This window comes from Myotis yumanensis, unplaced genomic scaffold, assembly GCF_028538775.1.
Source record: "Myotis yumanensis isolate MYYU_CA2020_CCGP unplaced genomic scaffold, mMyoYum1.0.hap1 SCAF_17, whole genome shotgun sequence".
Lineage (NCBI taxonomy): Eukaryota > Metazoa > Chordata > Mammalia > Chiroptera > Vespertilionidae > Myotis > Myotis yumanensis.
The window spans coordinates 22035653-22055521 of record NW_027223768.1 but is presented as its reverse complement, the minus strand read 5'-3'; the positions used below and the strand labels follow the sequence as shown (position 1 = coordinate 22055521).

General features: G+C 38.8%; 1 protein-coding gene and 1 non-coding gene across 8 annotated transcripts in view; one reads left to right on the top strand and one right to left on the bottom strand.

The window, feature by feature from the left end:
- ABL2 (ABL proto-oncogene 2, non-receptor tyrosine kinase) overlaps window positions 1–19869 on the top strand; it is an 89867-nt gene that overhangs the window by 29308 nt on the left and 40690 nt on the right. The window lies entirely within an intron of this gene.
- On the bottom strand, window positions 5123–5251 carry LOC138996511 (small nucleolar RNA SNORA11). The gene has a single exon (XR_011468798.1). It is a non-coding gene; the product is annotated as a small nucleolar RNA SNORA11 (small nucleolar RNA).

Below are 19869 nucleotides of genomic sequence, written 5' to 3'. Positions count from 1 at the left end.
TTTAAGGAGAATAGTTCCCCTCTCCCATCCCACTCCTCAAATAGCTAATTTATTTTCTTTAGGTAGTTTCAAACTTGTCTATTCTAATATTCTGCATAAACTACCAGATATTTACTAAGCTTTTACTATGGTGAAACATTCTTGGCAGTGGAATTCTGGTCTCTACAGCTCCAAGGAACTGGTGGTGGTTTTTCTTTTATGAGTTGACAAGGAACAAAAGACAAAATCAAGGGGTCCAGTGTAAGGAGCTAGTTGAACATCTGTCAGCCTGCTCTAACTTCCTCCTTACATTTTCTCTGTGCCAAAAACCAAAACAAAACAATCTCTCCCCCTCCTCCCAATAAAACACTGTCTCTTATTCTTGAAATAAAAGGTGCTCTAAAAAATTTCACAGGGTGTAACAAAAGGTAAAGGCACTAAGAAGAGATCAGGGATAATATCCCTTTTATATTTTTCCACCATCTCCTTTTTTGCTTATAACCAATAGAAAAATTGAGGGGTATAAAAGGACAGTTGTTAGAAGGTTTTAAGACCACATAGTGTGCCCTGGCTGGTGTTGCTCAGTGGTTGGAGCATTGGCCTGCTCACCAAAGGGTCTCTAGTTTGATTCCTGGTCAAGGGCACATACCTGGGTTGCAGGTTCTCAGGGTGCATGGGAGAGGCAACCAAGTGATGTGTCTTTCTCACTTCAATGCCCGTCCTCCCCTCCACCAATCCCTTCCTTCCACTGTCTTAAAAAATCAATGGAAAAAATATCCTTGGGTGAGGATGGAAAAAAAAAAAGACTATACTGTGGACTGAATGAAGTAACATTCATATATAGAATATATTTATTTCAAAGTATTTCAAACTGATTCTCAGGTAAACATCAAGTGCAGGGAATTTCAGTGAGGAATATCAAAGAGGAACTAACTATAGTACTGGAAAAGCTTTAGGTTCATCATGTGTAAGTGCAGGGGGTGGTAAGCTTATTTCTTGTGAGGAGGTAGGAATAGGGGAATACTATGTTCCCAGAGTAGGCAGGGAAAGGAAAGTCAAAGGGAGATAAAGGAAGTGAACCTGTTGGAAGTGGAGGGAGGTTCTGCATAGGTCAGTATGTAAAAAAACAGGGATTGTTTTCTTTTTTACATAAAATTTCACATGAACATACACAGTAAAGGGAAACTGTAATAAAAATGCTGGTTTACCAATACATATGAAATTTTTTTCCCTTGCTTTAGTATAGTTTTTGTTTAAAAAGAGCCTTAAGTGTCATTATAATTTTTTTTGTCATTGTAATTAAAAAAACAAGAACACACATTTATTTGTTTTGCTTTTATATAGTCACATATAGTCACATCTAAATTGGTGTTTAGATGTTATTTCTTTTTAGTTTGTTTGAATTAGTATCCAGATAAGACCTACTTATCACAATGATAATCTACTAATTGATATACTATTTAATAATATGTAATATTTAGTAATATATCTGTTGACATTGATATATACCTTAAGTCTCTGTTGATCTGTAAGTTTTCTGCCTTCACATACTGTTTTGTGCAATTAAAGTGTTATTTCTAAAAAGCCTTTCGCCCTTTGTAGTTTAAAAAATTTTTTGCTATGCTATTCTAATTATATCAGCTATTTCTTAGAACATGCTTTCAAAATATTTGACGGTTTTGGAAGACTGCATATGGAAGTTATTTTTAATTGGAAAATTTCTTTATAACTTAAGATTTTTAATAGTTTTATAGTTTCCAGATGGGGCTTGTTATATCCATTGTTATTACAATGCAAAGTTTCCATAATATTCTGGGTGGACATGTGTCTGGCCCTGTTAATTCAGTATCTTCAGAAGAGATATGCTTGCTTTTTGGCCAAAGTTAAAATAGAGCTAGTCCAAATTTATATTTAATAGGGATAAATAGAATAGGCTTTATGGCTTGATTTCAGGAACACCAGCGGTGCCCCTCTGCCTACTAGCTTATGCCTAAAATTCCTTGGGGGAATTTTTTAACTGTGTAACCTATTAAGATGTAAACATTATTCTAATGTTGGGGGTGGAATTATTTATACATTAGCTTTTGTACATGTACCTCTTTGTAGAAGTTACAAATCAGATTATCTTTAAATTTTATAGATTATGTTTAAATCTAACACTCTAGATCATAATTGTGCTAGAGACCTTACCTGGAGAAGTAAACACCCTTAGGCCCTGTGTAGTTAAAATAAGTGGACTCTGTTCTCTTCCCCCTATTACGACCCTCTAATCCAGGGGTCCTCAAACTTTTTAAACAGGGGGCCAGTTCACTGTCCCTCAGAGGGTTGGAGGGATGGACTATAGTTTAAAAAAAAAATGAACAAATTCCTGTGCACACTGCACATATCTTATTTTGAAGTAAAAAAACAAAATATTTGTATTTGCATGTGGCCCGCGGGCCGTAGTTTGAGGACCCCTGCTCTAATCAAAGATAAAATTACTTCAGATAAGAAAATACTGACTTGGGATAGTCTGCATGTGCAGGTATGTGTGCATACAGAGTCGTAGGAGTATCATAAGGGGTTAAAGTCTTGAGATAGATGAGGACAGATTCACAAGAGAGGCCAGGAAGGAGGATGTACAAGTCCATCAAGGCCCACTTCCATAGGACCAAACCTAATTAAGGAGGTACCTTTCCTTGAATTATAGCATGTACCAACTTTCAATTCTCTTTGTCTTTGTTTTTTGACAGTGCTGTAACCTATTTATTATTTTTTCTAATAAATATGAATTAATTTACTGTTTTACTTTGCTGTGAATTATTTTGGGCTCCAGCTCTATGACTAGCTTAATGAGGAGAAAGGTATTTATTTGTGGTCTCTATCGGGATTCTTTTCTTTTCCTTGGAAATATAACAACTAGTAAGGAACATCTGTAACCAATGGTAGTTACATTTGATGATTTTATTGTTCTTGTTCAGAAAAGAGAAAATAAATTATGCAAGACTTTTCTGGGTACATGAAACATGAACATGAAAACTAATTCTTTCAAGTTGCATGGAGTTCCTTACAGTATTTTATTTTTATTTCTTTGTATTTAAGTGTAGCATAATTAAGTACCTGTTTGTACTGTATGATAGTATAAAATGAACTTATTCTATAATTTAGATACTAAGCTCCTAAGCAGTCTCTGTATCTTTTATCTTTTTTTTTTTTTGTCCCCATAGTATCTAGCTAACAGTAAAACCATCCTGTTAGTACTGTCCAAAATGGGGTGTGGTATTAAAAGGTTAGTAAAATTGTCTGTGATTCTGCACAAATATTATAATATTTATAATATAATATTGGCCATTAATTATAAAGCCAATCACTAATCATATCAGAACTATAATTCCTTAGATTCATAGGGATTAAGAGAAGAAACATCATGGACACAGACAACAGTATGAAGATTACCAGAGGGAAGGAAGCGTGGGGTGGGGGAGAAGGTAGAAGAAGGTAACAGGCATAAATGGTGACGGAAAGATACTTGACTTTGGATGGTGAACACAATACAATATACAGATGATACACATATTAATAGAATTGTATACTTGGAACCTATGTACTTTTATTAACTAATGTCACTCCAATTCAGTCATTTTTAAAAAATATATATTTTATTGATTTTTTTTACAGAGAGGAAGGGAAACGGATAGAGAGTTAGAAACATCGATGATCTCCCTTAGTTCCGCGCCGTCCCCTGGTGGTCAGCACATGTCATAGCGAGCGATCGAACTCTTGGTCTCCCAGTCGAACTCCCAAGGGGACACTTTGCATATTAGACTTTTATATATATATATAGGTAGAGTTCTTCCTGTAGGGTTCTTGGGTGTAGAGTTCTTAACAATTAATACCTGGCTCCTCTCATAGGAATGTTATCTTAAAGTTCCATCAATCTTTATCACTAAAGTCATCCACTTTTTTTTTACCACGGTTTTCTATAGGGTTGGATAGGATTAAAAATGTGTTCTTGAATAATTCAATGAGAACCACTTTATGTTATTTGTTATTTTCTATATTTGACTTTCCTTCCCTATCTTTTTCATAACTGTTTATTTAAATCCCTTGTTTTTGACTTTTTAAAAAATATATATTTTATTGATTTTTTACAGAGAGGAAGGGAGAGGGATAGAGAGTCAGAAACATTGATGAGAGAGAAACATCGATCCGCTGCCTCCTGCACACTCCCCACTGGGGGTGTGCCCGTAACCAAGGTACATGCCCTTGACCGGAATTGAACCTGGGACCCTTGAGTCTGCAGGCTGATGCTCTATCCACTGAGCCAAACCAGCTAGGGCTGTTTTTGACTTTTGATGCCTCCTAGTGGTGGTAAGACTGGTTAAAATCTTTTTGTGTGCAAAGGAGTTTATACTTTTTGTATTATACTTTGATGATTTTCATTTGAAATTGCTCTTTAGAAGTGGTATTTATCTAAGTCAACTTTCTGAATAATTAAGGCAAGCAGAATACGGGAGAAATTTTAACTTGGAGATTTTTTAATAGATTTGCCAGTATAACCAAGCAAATCTATTTAAAGATAGTTTTCAGATTAAATTAGCCTATATCATCCTCTATGAGTATTGTGGAGAAACAAAGTCGTGGCTGAAAGGACTCTGAGTCAATAAGTACATTAACCAACTCAGTGTTGATTGACTTGAGTATATTACTTGGCCCACAGAATAGATTTTACCATTGCTTATTGAGTATTTTTGGCACTATTCATATTATTGAATGAACTAAGATTTGGCTGAAAATTTGAAGCCTCAACTGAAATAGTAAGTCATGCTAATTAATGTAATATAACAGTGTTTTTCTAACTTCTTTGTTCACATATTTTTTAAAAGAACTTCTAAAAGACCTAGGTGAGATGAAAATGGAGGATGTTACTGTAAAGAGGATAGCATGAGGGAGATTTATCATTTTTGTATCTTTTACAAACAGGTGGTGATTATATGTATCTATACATGTATTAAAATTCATAGAACTTACACACTAAGAGAAAACGGCTGTCTATTCTCTTGCATATGTTTTGGGTGATATCTGAAAACTTTCTCATCACAAGTTTAAATCATTGTGAATTATATATTTTTGGTATGTTAATAGTGATTTTTTTTGTGTGTGTGTGTATAGGGCGTAATGTCACAGGAAGGCCATAGTATTCTGCCACCCGTGAGGAGTAAGCCCAAGTTGCTGTTGGATGTGTTGTATACAGAGAAGCCATTCTTCAGGCACTCTGCTCTCTCCACACCCAAAATAGTGATATTTTTAAGTTAAAGCATTATATCATTTAACAAAATGTGTCCAGGAATTTAAATACCACAGTGATTTATCACCCCATTATCCATTTTAAAATTACATGAACAGGTTCTTTGTTAACAGCTGGAAGTTGTAAATTATTATTATTTTTCTTTGGATTTATATTTCTATTTTACTTCCCTCATAGAATTTATCCTAATATTGTATTCTAATGATTACTCAAATGCCATAAGAAAGGTGAGAAACAAACATACACAAAGCCTGTTAAGTCTCCAATTCAAAATTGGCATATTGCCCACACTGTTAGAGAAAGTCACATGGCCAAAACCAATATCAATGGGGCAGGAAAATATACTTGCCCATTCTAGGGGTAGGTAACTCCAGAGTCTTTTGGTCAAGCATGTGGATCTATAAGCTATAACAGGGAGGAACTAAAAAATTGGGAACAATAATTCAACCTATCCTGTCCATCTTTTAATGAGACATTTAATGATATATAATATAAATGATATGTAGTAGAATAAGACAGCAAAATAGAGATCTGAGGCAGTAGGAGTTAGCCAGGCAAAGTGGGGGTGAGGACAATGGGCAGAAAATACTTCGGGCTGGGGGAATAATGTTTGTGAAAATAAAAGGGTTTGGGGAACTATAGTGTTGAGTATGTCCAAAGTATAGAGTGAGAGGTCAGGTGTTTACTAAAAGAGAATTGGAAGGAGATTATGCCAAGTTCACTGCAAAAGAACCTTTTATGCCATGTGAGTGAGGGATATGAGATTTTAACTTCAGTGCACTGGGAAAATAATTGGAATGTTTTAATCAGAATAGGGATATAGTTAGGTTTTCTTGTGCTCTAGAAAAAAAATAAATTTTGGCTGTTGTTTAATATTAGATTGATGTTAGGTAAGACCAGATAAGAGACAAATGTGACCATTGTAAAAGCCCAGTTGAAGAATGAAAGTGGCTAAACTCGGGTAGTAGACTTAGGGCAGAAAAGAGATTGTTGAGCCACAGAGAACTAGTTTGAACTGTTTTCAACCGTTGAGTACATTGGTCACATTTTCTCACTTATATATAATTTGAATGTTAGAAAAGGGGCAGGTTTTTAAAATTAATATACTAGAGGCCAGGTGCATGAAATTTGTGCACTGGGGGAGGGGGTTCCCTTAGCCTGGCCTGCTCCCTCTCGCAGTCTGGGACCCCTTGGGGGATATAGCAGTGCACCAAGCGGCAAGTGGCTAGGGCGGAGCCAGAATTGGGGCTGGGTGCCACGCCGCTCACACTCATCTCAGCCTGCTGTGCCTGCTGACGAGGAGTTGGGAGAGGCTCCTGCTGTGGCAGTTTCGCTCACCAGCTGTGAGCCCGACTTCTGGCTGAGTGGCACTCTCCCTATGGGAGTGCACTGACCACCAGGGGGCAGCTCTTGCATTGAGCGTCTGCCCTCTGGTGGTCAGTGTGCATAATAGCAATGAGTCGTTCTGGTCGTTCTATGTAATTGTCGTTTAGGCTTTTATTATATAGAGTAGAGGCCTGGTGCACGAAATTCGTACACGGGCAGGGTCCCTAGGCCTGGCCAGTGATCAGAGCTGATCTGTGCGGCAACTGGTGGGGCAGTTGGGGGTCCCCCACTGGCACCCACCTTGGCCAGCCTGGCATTGCTCACCTGATGGCAACGCCCCCCACCACTGCCGCTGGTCGCCTCCCTCTGCAGGGCGACCAGCGGGATGATTAGGGGGCCACCGCTGGCATCTGCTTTGGCTGGCCTGGGGACTTTGGACTGGGGGCAGCTACTGCATTGAGCGTCTGCCCCCTGGTGGTCAATGTGCTTCATAGCGACCAGTCATCCCACTGGTTGTTCCTCCATTTGGTGAATTTGCATATTAGGCTTTTATTATATAGGATGTCCTCAATCTTTAATTTTATAGAACAGTGTGAATGTTAGCTGTGTATATTAAAATGATTTGTAAATAATAAAGTTTAATACAAATGCCAATTACTAATATTATGCAGGAAGTTCACTGAATTCCTTAGGAAAAGAGTTGATAAGTGAATATATTGTTTTATTGCAACTAGAGAAGCTCTATTTAACTATTATCTCCGTGACCTAGTGTGTATTGTAATATTTTCCATTTACTTAATTTAACTATTTGTTCCCTTCCCTATAAACCGGAAAATTCAAAATACGTACATATTTGGGAAAAAAAGCCTCTTGAATTGTTACTGCTCTTTTTTTTTTTTTTAATTTAATAATTGATTTTATTTAGCCCAATATATCTGAAATGTTATGATTTCAAAATGTAATCAATATACAGTTATTATGCTATATTTCTTATTTCTGTTACTAACTTTTTGAAATCTGTGTGTATTTTACATTTACAGAACATTTCCATTCATATTAGCCATATTTCAAGTGCTCCGTAGCTACTTGTGACTGGTTCTGTAGTGGAGAGTGCAATCTAAGGAAAAGTGGAGAGAAACAAGATTTGCTTTCTTTCAAATCTAATGGAATAGAGAAAAATTATAAGCTGTAGTAATAAATAATAATTACCACCTGCTACTAAATAAAGGAAGACTTCAACTTAATACCGTGAGTTTTGCAAAATGATGGCCAAGAATGAGACAAATTTTTGTAATACTTCCTCACTTCTTTTTTATTTATTTATTTTATTTATTTATTTATTATTAAATCTTTATTGTTCAGATTACATTTGTTCCTCTCCCCCCCATAACTCCCCTCCTCCCAGTTCCTGCCCCACCCTCCGCCCTCACTCCCCACCCACTGTCCTCATCCATAGGTGCACGATTTTTGTCCAGTCTCTTCTCACATCTCCCATTCCCCTTTCCCCCCCAAGAATAGTCAGTCCATTCCCTTTCTATGTCCCTGATTCATTGTAATCACCAGTTCATTGTGTACATCAGATTATTTATTCACTTGATTCTTAGATTCCCTTGTTGATAGATGCATGTTTGTTGTTCATAATTTGTATCTTTACCTTTTTTTTTCTTCTTCCTCTTCTTAAAGGATACCTTTCAGCATTTCGTATAATACTGGTTTAGTGGTGATGAACTCCTTTAGCTTTTCCTTATCTGTGAAGCTCTTTATCTGACCTTCAATTCTGAATGATAGCTTTGCTGGATAAAGTAATCTTGGTTGTAGGTTCTTGGTATTCAGTACTTTGAATATTTCTTGCCATTCCCTTCTGGCCTGCAAAGTTTCTGTTGAGAAATCAGCTGACAGTCGTATGGGTATTCCCTTGTAGGTAATTGAGTCTCTTTCTCTTGCTGCTTTTAAGATTCTCTCTTTGTCTTTTGCTCTTGGCATTTTAATGATGATGTGTCTTGGTGTGGTCCTCTTTGGATTCCTTTTGTTTGGGGTTCTCTGCGCTTCTTGGACCTGTAAGTCCATTTCTTTCACCAGGTGGGGGAAGTTTCTGCCATTATTTCTTCAAATAGGTTTTCAATATCTTGCTGTCTCTCATCTTCTGGCACCCCTATAATTCTGATATTAGTGCGCTTGAAGCTGTCCCAGAGGCTCCTTACACTATCTTCGTATTTTCGGATTCTTTTTTCCTTTTGCTTTTCCGGTTGGGTGTTTTTTGCTTCTTCGCATTTCAAATCTTTGACTTGATTCTTGCGCTCCTCTGGTCTGCTATTGGGTATAATATTCTTTATTTCAGTCCGTGTATGCTTAATTTCTAGTTGGTTCTTTATCATAGCATCGAGGGTCTCATTAGTTTTCGTGAGGCTCTCCTCAAGTTTATTGCAAGCCCTCAAAATTGTGTTTTTTAGCTCTATATCCTCCATTTCTGTCATGTTTTTTTGTCTCCGCATTTTTTATGCTTTCTTGGTGCACCCCCTTGTGGTCTTTGTGCGCAGTCTTGTTCTAGTTAAGCCTTGATTATTGTAGTTAATACTAGAGGAATTTGACCACCAGGCCGACTGGCTGTGAGAATCAGCTGTGTGGAAAACTTCTGTCCTCTGGGGAGGTGCTAATCTAGCCTTTGCCTGAGGTGATCCGGCAAATGGCTCTGCGCAGGGCTTGGGCGGGGCGGGTAGCACGGGATCAGCAGGGCAGGTGGAGGGAGCAGTTATGGCTGCTCTCAGTCCCGTTCCCAGAGGCTCTGCTTCTCAGAACCCCGGCAACCGCTGCAAACCTCGGAGAGAAAGCTGCCCTCACGTTCCAACTGATGCTAGACAATCCCACTTCTTCTGTTTGAGTCTGAGTCCCTAGAGACTCGCCCGGATCTGGAGCTCAGAGTCTGAGACTCCCTCCTGATTGAAAACGACAACCGCACCCTCAGCCACCAGCCCGCTTTGCGCGCGCACCTCCGCACCTTTAAATTTTCCACACTGCGCCTCCTCTGAGCCTCGGTATGCTGTTGTCTTTCCTTCTAGTTGAAGAGTCTCTCCTCAGCCAGCCTTCCTGTGGTTCTGGGTGATGTCCATTCCGTCTTTTAGTTGTATTTTTGAAGTGGTTGTTTGTGGCAGCAGTCTCCGGTGTTTACCTATGCCGCCATCTTGGTGGTCTCCTGTTACTGCTCTTTAGTGCCTTCTGATTTCCAACAAGATAAATCTGAATTTCTTGGTGTGCATTCAAGTTTCTCCACGATCTGGTCCTTGCTTATGTCTCCTACTTTAACTTTCTTAGCACTTCATTTCATGCACACACCCTCTCCACACAAAAAACAAACAAACCCTGGCGCCATACTAATTCTTTTTTTCAGTTTCCAGAATATACTATGTAGTTTGCTATCATTAATCACCTATCACTTTTACCTACTTCAGATGGGTGATATAATAAAAATGACTTCTGCGTCTAAACTGGAGGTGATACATGAGGGTCAGATTTCATATTTTCAGTTTACTGATATACTCCTGGTGCTTGTTACATAGTGCTTGGCACAAAGTGGGTGTTCAGTAAATATTTTGAATAGTTAATACATTGATGAATTATTATTAAAGGTAGGCATTTTAGAATTTTCTGTAGATTGAGATATTTGGTTTATTTGCACACGCATTCACATACATTCCATGCCCAGAAACGTGTATGTGTGCAGTTGTTGCATGCTTCCATAGAGTCAGTGAAACAGCTGACTGCTTGGATTACAGAGGATTGTATTGTAGATCTTTAGGAATGATCGAGGTTTTTTTTGTGAGTCCCTCTGTAGGAATGTCAGTTCTGAACTTATATTGAAGTCATTGTACCAGGTGTTAGTCTCATTGACTGTGGGAATTCCCTTAGGAAAAGAGGACTGGCACATTCCTTTCATCTCTTAGATATTTTATTATGTTTTGCCTGAACAACATAGGCTGTGATGTATTTCTGCTAAGATGCAAAGATCTTGGAATGCTGAATTCCACAAATTTTATCTGTTTAGGAAGGATCTTAGTTTCCTCTAAACTCCTGTCACAATTCCGAAGAGAACAGTGTTTATATATAAAATAAATGTAGAAATTTTAGGTTCTGAAGTTAAGCTGCAAGTTCTCATTTGTAGGTGTTACTAAAATTTAGTGTTCTGTGATGATATACTTATGGCATGACTTTTTAAAATTAAATTTATTGGGGTGACATTGGTTAATAAAATTATATAGGCTTCAAGTGTACATTGCTATGATATATCATCTGTATACTGCATTGTATGCCTACTACCCAAAGTCAAATCATCTTCTGTCACCATATATTTAGTCCCCTTAAATTTCCCCCACCCGCCTTCCTTCTGGTAACCACCATATTGTTGTCTGTGTCTATATGTTTCACACTAGCAAATAGAATGTGACGATATGTAAAAAAATAATACATCACAATCAAGTGGGTTCATTCCAGGGGCATTCCCTGGAATACTAGTTTATCGATGCTCAGTGGAAAGAGACTTGGAGAAAAGAAATCTGAGATAGGCTCATGCTATACCTACCTTTTGGAGGGCTACTCTGAACATGACTATATCAATGACTCTAATAAGTTAGACATTCTTTGTTGTAGGGCTTTTATTCAGCATTTTCCCATTTTATTTAACTATGGAGTACTTGGCCTGTGACATCTACTATTTCATGGAATACACTTCGGGAAATAATGGCTTAACTTGTTACCCAAAATAGTGTGGCACAAGATAAGTCTTTATAAGCATTTAAAAATATAGTAACTCTTATCTTGAGTTGGATTATATAGCTGATCATATTCTTCTCTTTAAAAAATGTTCTTTTTGCAACTCCTTATTCCCATTTCTAAGGATGTTCTAGGCAGTGGTTTGAAAGTGTGATTACTACGTAGACCAGTATCACCTCTGAGTAAGATGAGAAATACAAATTCTTGGTTACCACCCGAGGTCAACTGAATGAAAAACCTGGAGTGAGGCCCTATAATGTGTTTTTAACAGGTGCTTCAGGTGATTGGTGTGCATACTAGTGTTGGAGAACCCACTCTAGGGAAGCGTTCAGTTTGGGGTTTTATTAGCAGAGCACCAAAATCTGAGAAGGTTTGGATCATCTAGGTGTGACTAGGATTAATCAGAACACTTTTCTGTTGATGATTCCCAAATTTATGTTTCTGGTCGAAACTTCTCTGAATTCAGACTCTTAAATTCAGCTGCTAATGCCACTTCTTCCTTTGGATGTATAATAGGTTTCTTAAGTTTAATATATCCAAAATGGAGCTAACTAACTAAATGGGGTTGCTGTACACCCTTTAAACTATTCCTCTGGTGTCTCCACCTAGGTTTTTTTTTTTTTTTCTGTCCTGTGATTTTTACCCCAAATCATAAATAGGCAAGTGCTAATGGCGAACTTTACTACGAAACATAATACACATAATCATGTGAATACATAGTACTTATAGTCTGTGTATTCACAGTTTGATACCAACAGATATAGTAAAAATAACTTTAATACAGAGTTTTATTTGCTAAGATATATCGTTAAAATTTTTCAATAATTTTGCAATTTCAGTGATAGTTTTAAGCTGGAGAGAAATAGAGGATTCAGCAATGAAGTAATGGATTGATGCTGAGTATTTTTATAGATTATTTAAATTAAAAAATGTGTATTAATATGAACCTTAACCAAAAGAATTTTGTAATTTGATGTATGATTTTTTTCTTATTACCTCTAACACTTATGCTGTAGGGAGAATTCTGTTGCTTTGGATAGCCAGCAGTCTCTGAAATAAGGGTAATGAATAAAGTCTTTGTTTCCCTTAGTTAAGTCAATTGGAAATATGTGAGTTCAGCCAGCAGGAAATAGCTTGTAGCCAGGACACAAGTATAGGGAGTGTAGTATCTATACACATGGACGTGTCACTTCATAGATACCGTATAACGAGCTCCATGGGTCTGAAACAGGAAAAACCAGCCTTTTGATTTTTAGCATCACATGAAAGGATTGTTATGTTGCTAAGTTATTTGCAAGACAGTGACATGTGTCCTGAAGGGTAAGGTTAGAGAACCTTTAGAACTATAAGAAATATCTCCTACTGCATATCCACATATACATTACTTTTTGTGTGTGAGATGTTTGTGAGGTGAGTCATATACTAAGGAAAGACTTTTGTCTGCTCAACCTTTGAGGAGAAATCAAAAGGAAAGACAGTCTGTTTTGATCTAAATAAGATTGTTCAAAGAAGAGATGAAAGTTGTACAGTTAATTTAGAGAAAAGGTTATTTGTTAAGATGTATTCTGAACTCTGGCATGACCTATACAAATTTTTAAAACTCTGAGTCATTGTGCATTAACTCTGGAGAAATACGTGATTGCTCAGCTGCTGGGAGTAAATGATGAAATTTCCAGTCCTGTGATTGGTAGCATGTATTTAACATTCTGATTAGTTTCTTAGGTTTGACTCTTCTGTGTTATCCTATGTATGAACAGATGGATCAAGGTCATTACACTTGGGGAGTCTGGCTGTCTTCAGATTCTTTTCCAGAAGGTAAAAAAGGGACTTTTGTCATTGTTTTTGTACTACTTTCTTGAATGAGGGAGGCAGCCTTAACTAGTGAAAGGAGCATAGGTGTTGGTGTGAGACAAGACCTAGGGTTTTGAATCCTGGCTTTACCAACTTGTCAAGTTATTTAATTTCTGAGCATTTGTCTATTAGTGCTTCAGGGCTGTAGATTCTCCTATCTAATAAAGAGGGAATATGCTAATTGACCCTCAGGCCATCACAAAGATGGCGGTGCCCACAGCCAATAAGGAGGGGATATGCTAATTGACTGCCCACCCTCAAAGATGGCAGCACCCATAGCTACAAAATGGTGGCGCCCAGTCTTCTTAGCCCCGCCGGGGCAGCAGGTGTGCGGCAAGGCTGGGCCCATGCTCCGCGTGCCTGCCTCCAGAGACTCCCCAGTCCCCTCAGCCCCACAGCCACCCAGGGCCGGCCCGAGGCGCAGGCAAACCTCAGGTGTTGGCTGCCCAGCCTCCTAGGGCCGCCCAAGACTCAGGTAACCAGGGCCAGCCGAGGCTTGCGCTGCCAGCAGTGGCAGAGGCAGAAGTGTGATGGGGCATCGCCTTCCCCTGATTGCCAGGTCGCCTCCCGCCCCTGAGGGCTCCTGGACTGTGAGAGGGGGCAGGCCAGGCTGAGGAACCCTGCCTCCAGTGCATGAATTTTCATGCACTGGGCCTCTAGTGATATTACAAATGATAACATATCAGTAGGAAGACTTTGAGTCCAAAGTATATTGATATCTGTGGTTTTGTAATTAGAGAAAGCTCCCACTCTAACAGGAGCAAATGAGTCCTTTAAGTGTTTGGAGGTTTTGGAGAGGTATGAAGCACCCTCTCAGCCAGAGTGACAACTTATTTATAGTGGTTTGTGACCCTCCTAAGCTCAGTGCTACTCTACAAAATCTCATCCTTTTGGATTTAATTTCTTTTGTTAGGGTAAATTTGAATTAAATTAAAATCAGTAAATTAAATTTATTTAGATTAGTTTAAGTTAAATTTAATTCTCAGTAGTGTTATGATCCCTAAAATTAGTATGCTTTTCTTAAATTCCAATAAATCTTTCTTTTAAGCAGCTTTGGACTCTGCCATTCAAAAAATGTGCTGTCATTGGTTAAGTTAAATATCTGAGTGGACAGTTTTCATTTGTAAAACAGGGAAAAATGGTTAAGTGCATTATGGAGTCCTTAAATGAGATTATATGCATTCAGAGTGCTTAGTGGAGACCTTGGCATTATAACTGAAAACTTTAGTTCTTTCTGTATAATCTAAAAGGGGTGCTAAATCCATTAAAAGGTAAGGATAAATTTATTGGGCTCAAGTTGAAAATTTGTATGGCTAAAATAACTCAGAGGTATAGAATCTATATAAAAGCCTAATATGCAAATTGTCCCCATGGGAATTCGACCAAGAGATCATTCGCTTGCTATGACATGCGCTGACCACCAGGGGGCAGTGCAGAACGAAGGAAGGCCCTGGCCGGCAGCCAGGGAAGGAAGGCCCCGACCAGCAGCCAGCAGCTGGAGAAGGGAGGCCATAGCTGGTAGGGAAGGGAGGCCCCAGCCGGCAGCTGGAAGGCCCCAATTGGCCCTAATCGCCAGCCAGTCCTAGGGACCTTACCTGTGCACAAATTTCATGCACCAGGCCTCTAATTAAAAATAAACAACTGAAGAGGCTCTAAAATATTGCAAGATTAATTCTCTTTAGGTCAGTTAGTAATAGTAGTTAATGGCCTTTCTTTTTAGCTTGGATACACTCTCAATTTGAGTGTATCACCCAACAATCAAAATGGCATTTTAATCACTACTATGCTTGGTATCTCCCTTTATCTATTTAATTCCTTTATTATTTTATAAATGGTAGTTCAAGTTCTTAGAGTCTCCTTGGATCTGACCTCTCTGACCATTCCTGATTAAGTAATCTCTTCCTTTGCCTAGAACATCTATTGTTGTACTAAACTAAGACACCTTCTATAGTATACTTAATTATTACTTCCTTTTTTGTCTTTTTTCCCTCTAATAAGATGAAGTTTCTACAAGAACAGAATCATTATGCGTCTCTGTCCAATAAAACCCAGCAAAGTGCTTTGCTAATAAATAATGATTAGTAAAAAGGATTGCTAATTTAAAAAATTCAGTGACTCTGAGACTTCCTGTCACAAACTAAAAAAACTGGCCTGGCCAGCATGGCTCAGTGGTTGAGTGTCGACCTATGAACCAGGAGGTCACCATTTGATTCCTAGTCAGGGCACATGCCCAGGTTGCAGGCTCGATCCCCAGTAGGGGGCATGAAGGAGACAGCCGATAAATGATTCTCATCATTGATGTTTCTCTCTTCCTCTTTGAAATCAATAAAAAAAAAATACTTAAAAAAATTAAAAAGCTATAATGACATCTTCTATTTCTCTACACCAGTGTTTCTCTTGGATTTAAAAAAGCTTATTAGCTTTAGGGATCTTTTTGTAATGAGGGGCCAGTATTTGTTCCGAAAGCCTTGAGTTCACAAAAGGAAAGATAAAAGTGGTGAATGCCTAAAGTAAAGTATCATAATGATGCTCTCCCTTCTTCTTAGGATTCTAGCCAGCTGCTATGTTGGGAGGGTGAGGAGCAAGGGTTAGTAACAGGCAGGGACATGGCAGCTGCCACCTTAGAGATCATCTGGTTCTGACACCAGCTTTGTTTCTTCATCTCGGTAATAATGGAGCTGAATATATTTTAAGATCTCTCATTAGTCTTAAGCCTGAGCCAGATGCACTTTGTGCCCAGCTCTCCAGTGCTCTCTTTAATGCTGATATGAAAAAGGGATAGGTGGTCTGTTGTGGGTTAGTTTACCTGTTATAAAAGTGACAGCTCCATTTGTGAGGTATTTAAAATTTAGGGCCTACAATAGGAAGAATCAAATTTTTTTCTTTATTATATCTAGTGATAGGAGAAACACGAAGTTGTATTTTGTAATTTCCCATTTGTTGATTTTTATTTACTGCCCATGCTTCTGACAGCTTGCAAAATGGGAAATATAAACAACAAAAGAAATGGGAAAGTGTTTTACCTTACTAGAAACAAATTGAAATATAGTTAGCAAAATAAATGGGAAGTGTTCTACTGTACTAGCAGTGAGTTGCAAATTTAAACAAGTTACTGCTGTTTGTCTTTAAAATTAAATATATAAGCACTATTGTGAAATGTGTATTCTTGCAGAGTTGATGAGTATAAAGAGATAAAATTTTTTGGAAAGTGATTTGGAGCCCTAACTGGTTTGGCTCAGTGGATGGAGCGTCAGCCTGCAGACTGAAAAGTCCCAGGTTCGATTCCGGCTAAGGGCATGTGCCTTGGTTGTGGGCACCTCCCCAGTAGGGGGTGTGCAGGAGGCAGCTGATCGATGTTTCCAACTCTCTATCCCTCTCCCTTCCTCTCTGTGAAAAATCAATAAAATATACTAAAAAAAAGAAAAAAAAAGAAAGTGATTTGGAAATACGTATCATGAGTCTTAAAAATGTCTTTGATTTGAAAATTTGGCCTAATGAGGTAATGTTAAATAGAGAAAAATTGGGGCATATAATGTACATGTAAGTGTTATTTAGTGATAGGATCAAATTAGAAATGATGATACCTCTTAAAGATGGAATATATAGAACCATTAAAAAGAAAGCTTTGAAGATTTATAAGACTACGGAGAAATTTTCATTATATAGCATATAAAAGCAATGAATATTTTTTTGTATTCATTTATTAACACCTTAATAGCAGATAACTATAGTGATCATTCCTTCCTTCCTCAGTCACCCTTCTCAACCTTGGGTAGTTTTTCTTCCTTGCTGGCTCTTTTATTTGTCTCCTTTGCTGCTGCCTCTTCTTTCTGTTTAATCTCTAAATGTGGGAGTACTTTAATGCTTGTCCTGGGTCCTGCCTCTTGAGTGTGTCACTTGTGGGCGTGTAGTGTTATAATCTGGTATGGTCTGAAGCTATCCACCAGATGCACTGGCTCTGGGGCCTCCAGGGAGATGCAAAGTCAGCCACTGCCTGGGACCACCTGGCAGGAGTTACCCAGCTATCTGCAGATGGCTATTATTTGAATTGGGCTTGGAAATGTCCAGGTGAGGCCAAGTTGTGAAGTAAGACAGACTGGTGCTAGTGCCGGGTCTTTGGCCTCATATTGATAGGTATGGGGTACGCTGATGCCAGCTGCTTCTTGTTTAAGTGACTTTAGGAAAGTCTTAAGCCTGAGCCAGGACAGGCTATTCATATGGAAAAGCCATTGCAAAAGCTTGGTGAGGCTGCAAGTTGGATGGGGCGGGGTTTCAGGGAATCACCAGGGTGGAGCGAAAAGTGTGAGCCATGCTGATGGAAACTGCCAGTCAGTTCTGCAAGGGGGTAAGGTTCCAGTACAGAAACAATGCCCCCTGTGAGCATCTCCATTTGGGAGAAAGCCACCTTGAGTTCCTGCCCCGATGGCAGACAATCCAGTTCCTCCCTGTATGTGTCTGGTTTCCCCAGTGATGCTGCCCAATGCTGGAGATCAGAGGGAGGAGAACTGTATAAGTCTGTGTGCTGGCCCTTTAAGAGGGACTGCTTGAGTCTCCAGCAGCCTCTGTTCCACTCAGCCACAATCCCCACTGGTTTTTACAGCCTGAAGTTAAGGGACTTCTCTTCCCAGCTCAGGGGTCTGGTGTTGGACTGGGACCCCTTGCTTCCTTCTCATGGGAGGCCTCTGCTGCGGAGGTATCCCTCTGGATTAAAAACACACGCTACACGTGGGTTTCTGACCAGCCTGTTTTGTGCCTCCGCCCCTCCTACCATTCTCAGTGTGCTTTCTTCTTTACATCTCTAGTTGTAGGACTTCCATTCAGCCGGCTTTTCAGGCTGCCCTGAATGATGGTGGTTCTATATTTTAGTTGTAATTATTTTATCTTTCTTTTTTTATTGATTTCAGAGAGGAAGGGAGAGGGAGAGAGATAGAAACATCAGTGATGAGAGAGAATCATTGACCAGCTGCCTCCTGCACGCCCCACTCTGGAGATCTAGCCCACAAGTCAGGCATGTGCCCTTGACTGGAATCGAACCCAGGACCCTTCAGTCCACAGGCTAGTGCTCTATCCACTGAGCCAAACCAGCTAGGACTATTTTAGTTGTAATTTTGATGTGGTTGTGGGATGGTGCAAGTACTGGCATTTACCTACACCACCTTCGTGGTTCTCCTAGCATAATGTTTTCAAGGCTCCTCTATGTTGCAGCTTCTATAAAAATTTTATTTCTTTTTATGGTTTAGTAACATTCCATTGTATCTATATACCACATTTTGTTTATCTAATCACCTATTTACTTCCGGTTATAAAGCGTTTGAAAATGTAACTATTAATTATTGGTAATTTACATAGCAGATTTACTGATTAAATAATAAATCATATGCTCTAGAATCCATACAATCTATATAGATATGAATAGAGCACAGATTATGGAGTTCCTTTTCCTTATATATATTTTTATAATCTAAGGAAGGAAAAATTCAACATGGTATTTGAAATTCTGAATCATTAAATGAGATAACCATTAGTCATTTATGTTAACAGAACTTGTTTCATAAAGATTAATTTTATTAAAAGTGTAAGCTTTGTTTAAACTAATAATTACTGCCATCAAAGTCATTTTTCTTCTAAGGTTACATTATAATTTTGTTCCAGCTTTATTGAAGTCTATTTCAATCCGGCTATCCTATCATTTTACCTTGTTACCTTTATTGACCTGGAACCTGGCTCAGTGGTACATAGTAGGTGCTTAATAAATATATATTGAATCCATGAGTGTCTTTAGCTGTATAGTTACAAACATTCTTGTATTATTTTTGTAGATTATAGCAGTAAATTTATTTGTTATTTGTAGGTGTTACTAAATTCTCATAAGATACTCTTATTTTCATATTCTTAAATTTTATTGAACTTTATTCCTATATATTAAAAAAGATTAGGCTTTAGCTTTTAAAACTTTAGCACTACAAAGTTTTCAACACTATTATGCCATGTTTTTAAACCTTAATTAAGCTACTAGAGCTCGGTGCATGAAATTTATGCAGTGAGGGTGGGGTCCCTCAGCCCGGCCTGCACCCTCACGCAGTCCGGGACCCCTCAGGGGATGTCTGCCTGCTGGCTTCGGGCCTAAGCTGGCAGTCAAACGTCCCTCTCACAGTCCCGGGCTCTCGCAGTCTGGACCCCCTTGCTCCTTACCGCCTGCCTGCAGCGGAGGTGGGAGAGGCTCCCACCACCACCATTGCACTCGCCAGCCATGAGCCCAGCTTCTGGCTGAGCAGAGCTCCCCCTGTGGGAGTGCACTGATCACCAGCAGGCAGCTCCTGCATTGAATGTCTGTCTCCTGGTGGTCAGTGTGCATCATAGCAACCAGTCATTCCGCCTTTTGGTCGATTTGTATATTAGGGTTTCATTATATAGGATAGAGTCAAAATGTTAGTGAAAGCAGTCATTTCCGGGCTTCTGTGCTTATGAATCAGATTGTAACTATTTCTTTGGCTTTGGATTTGTGGTTTCTTGAACTAGTTTAAGTGATGCAAAAGATGAGTCTCCTTAGGCGTTTCCTTTTTTTAAAAAGTGTAGTTGGTGTTTTATTGTAAACAGATTTTCTCCAAGGAAAACTTGTGTTCATCATCCATTATGAATGAAATCCCATCTGTATATATCAG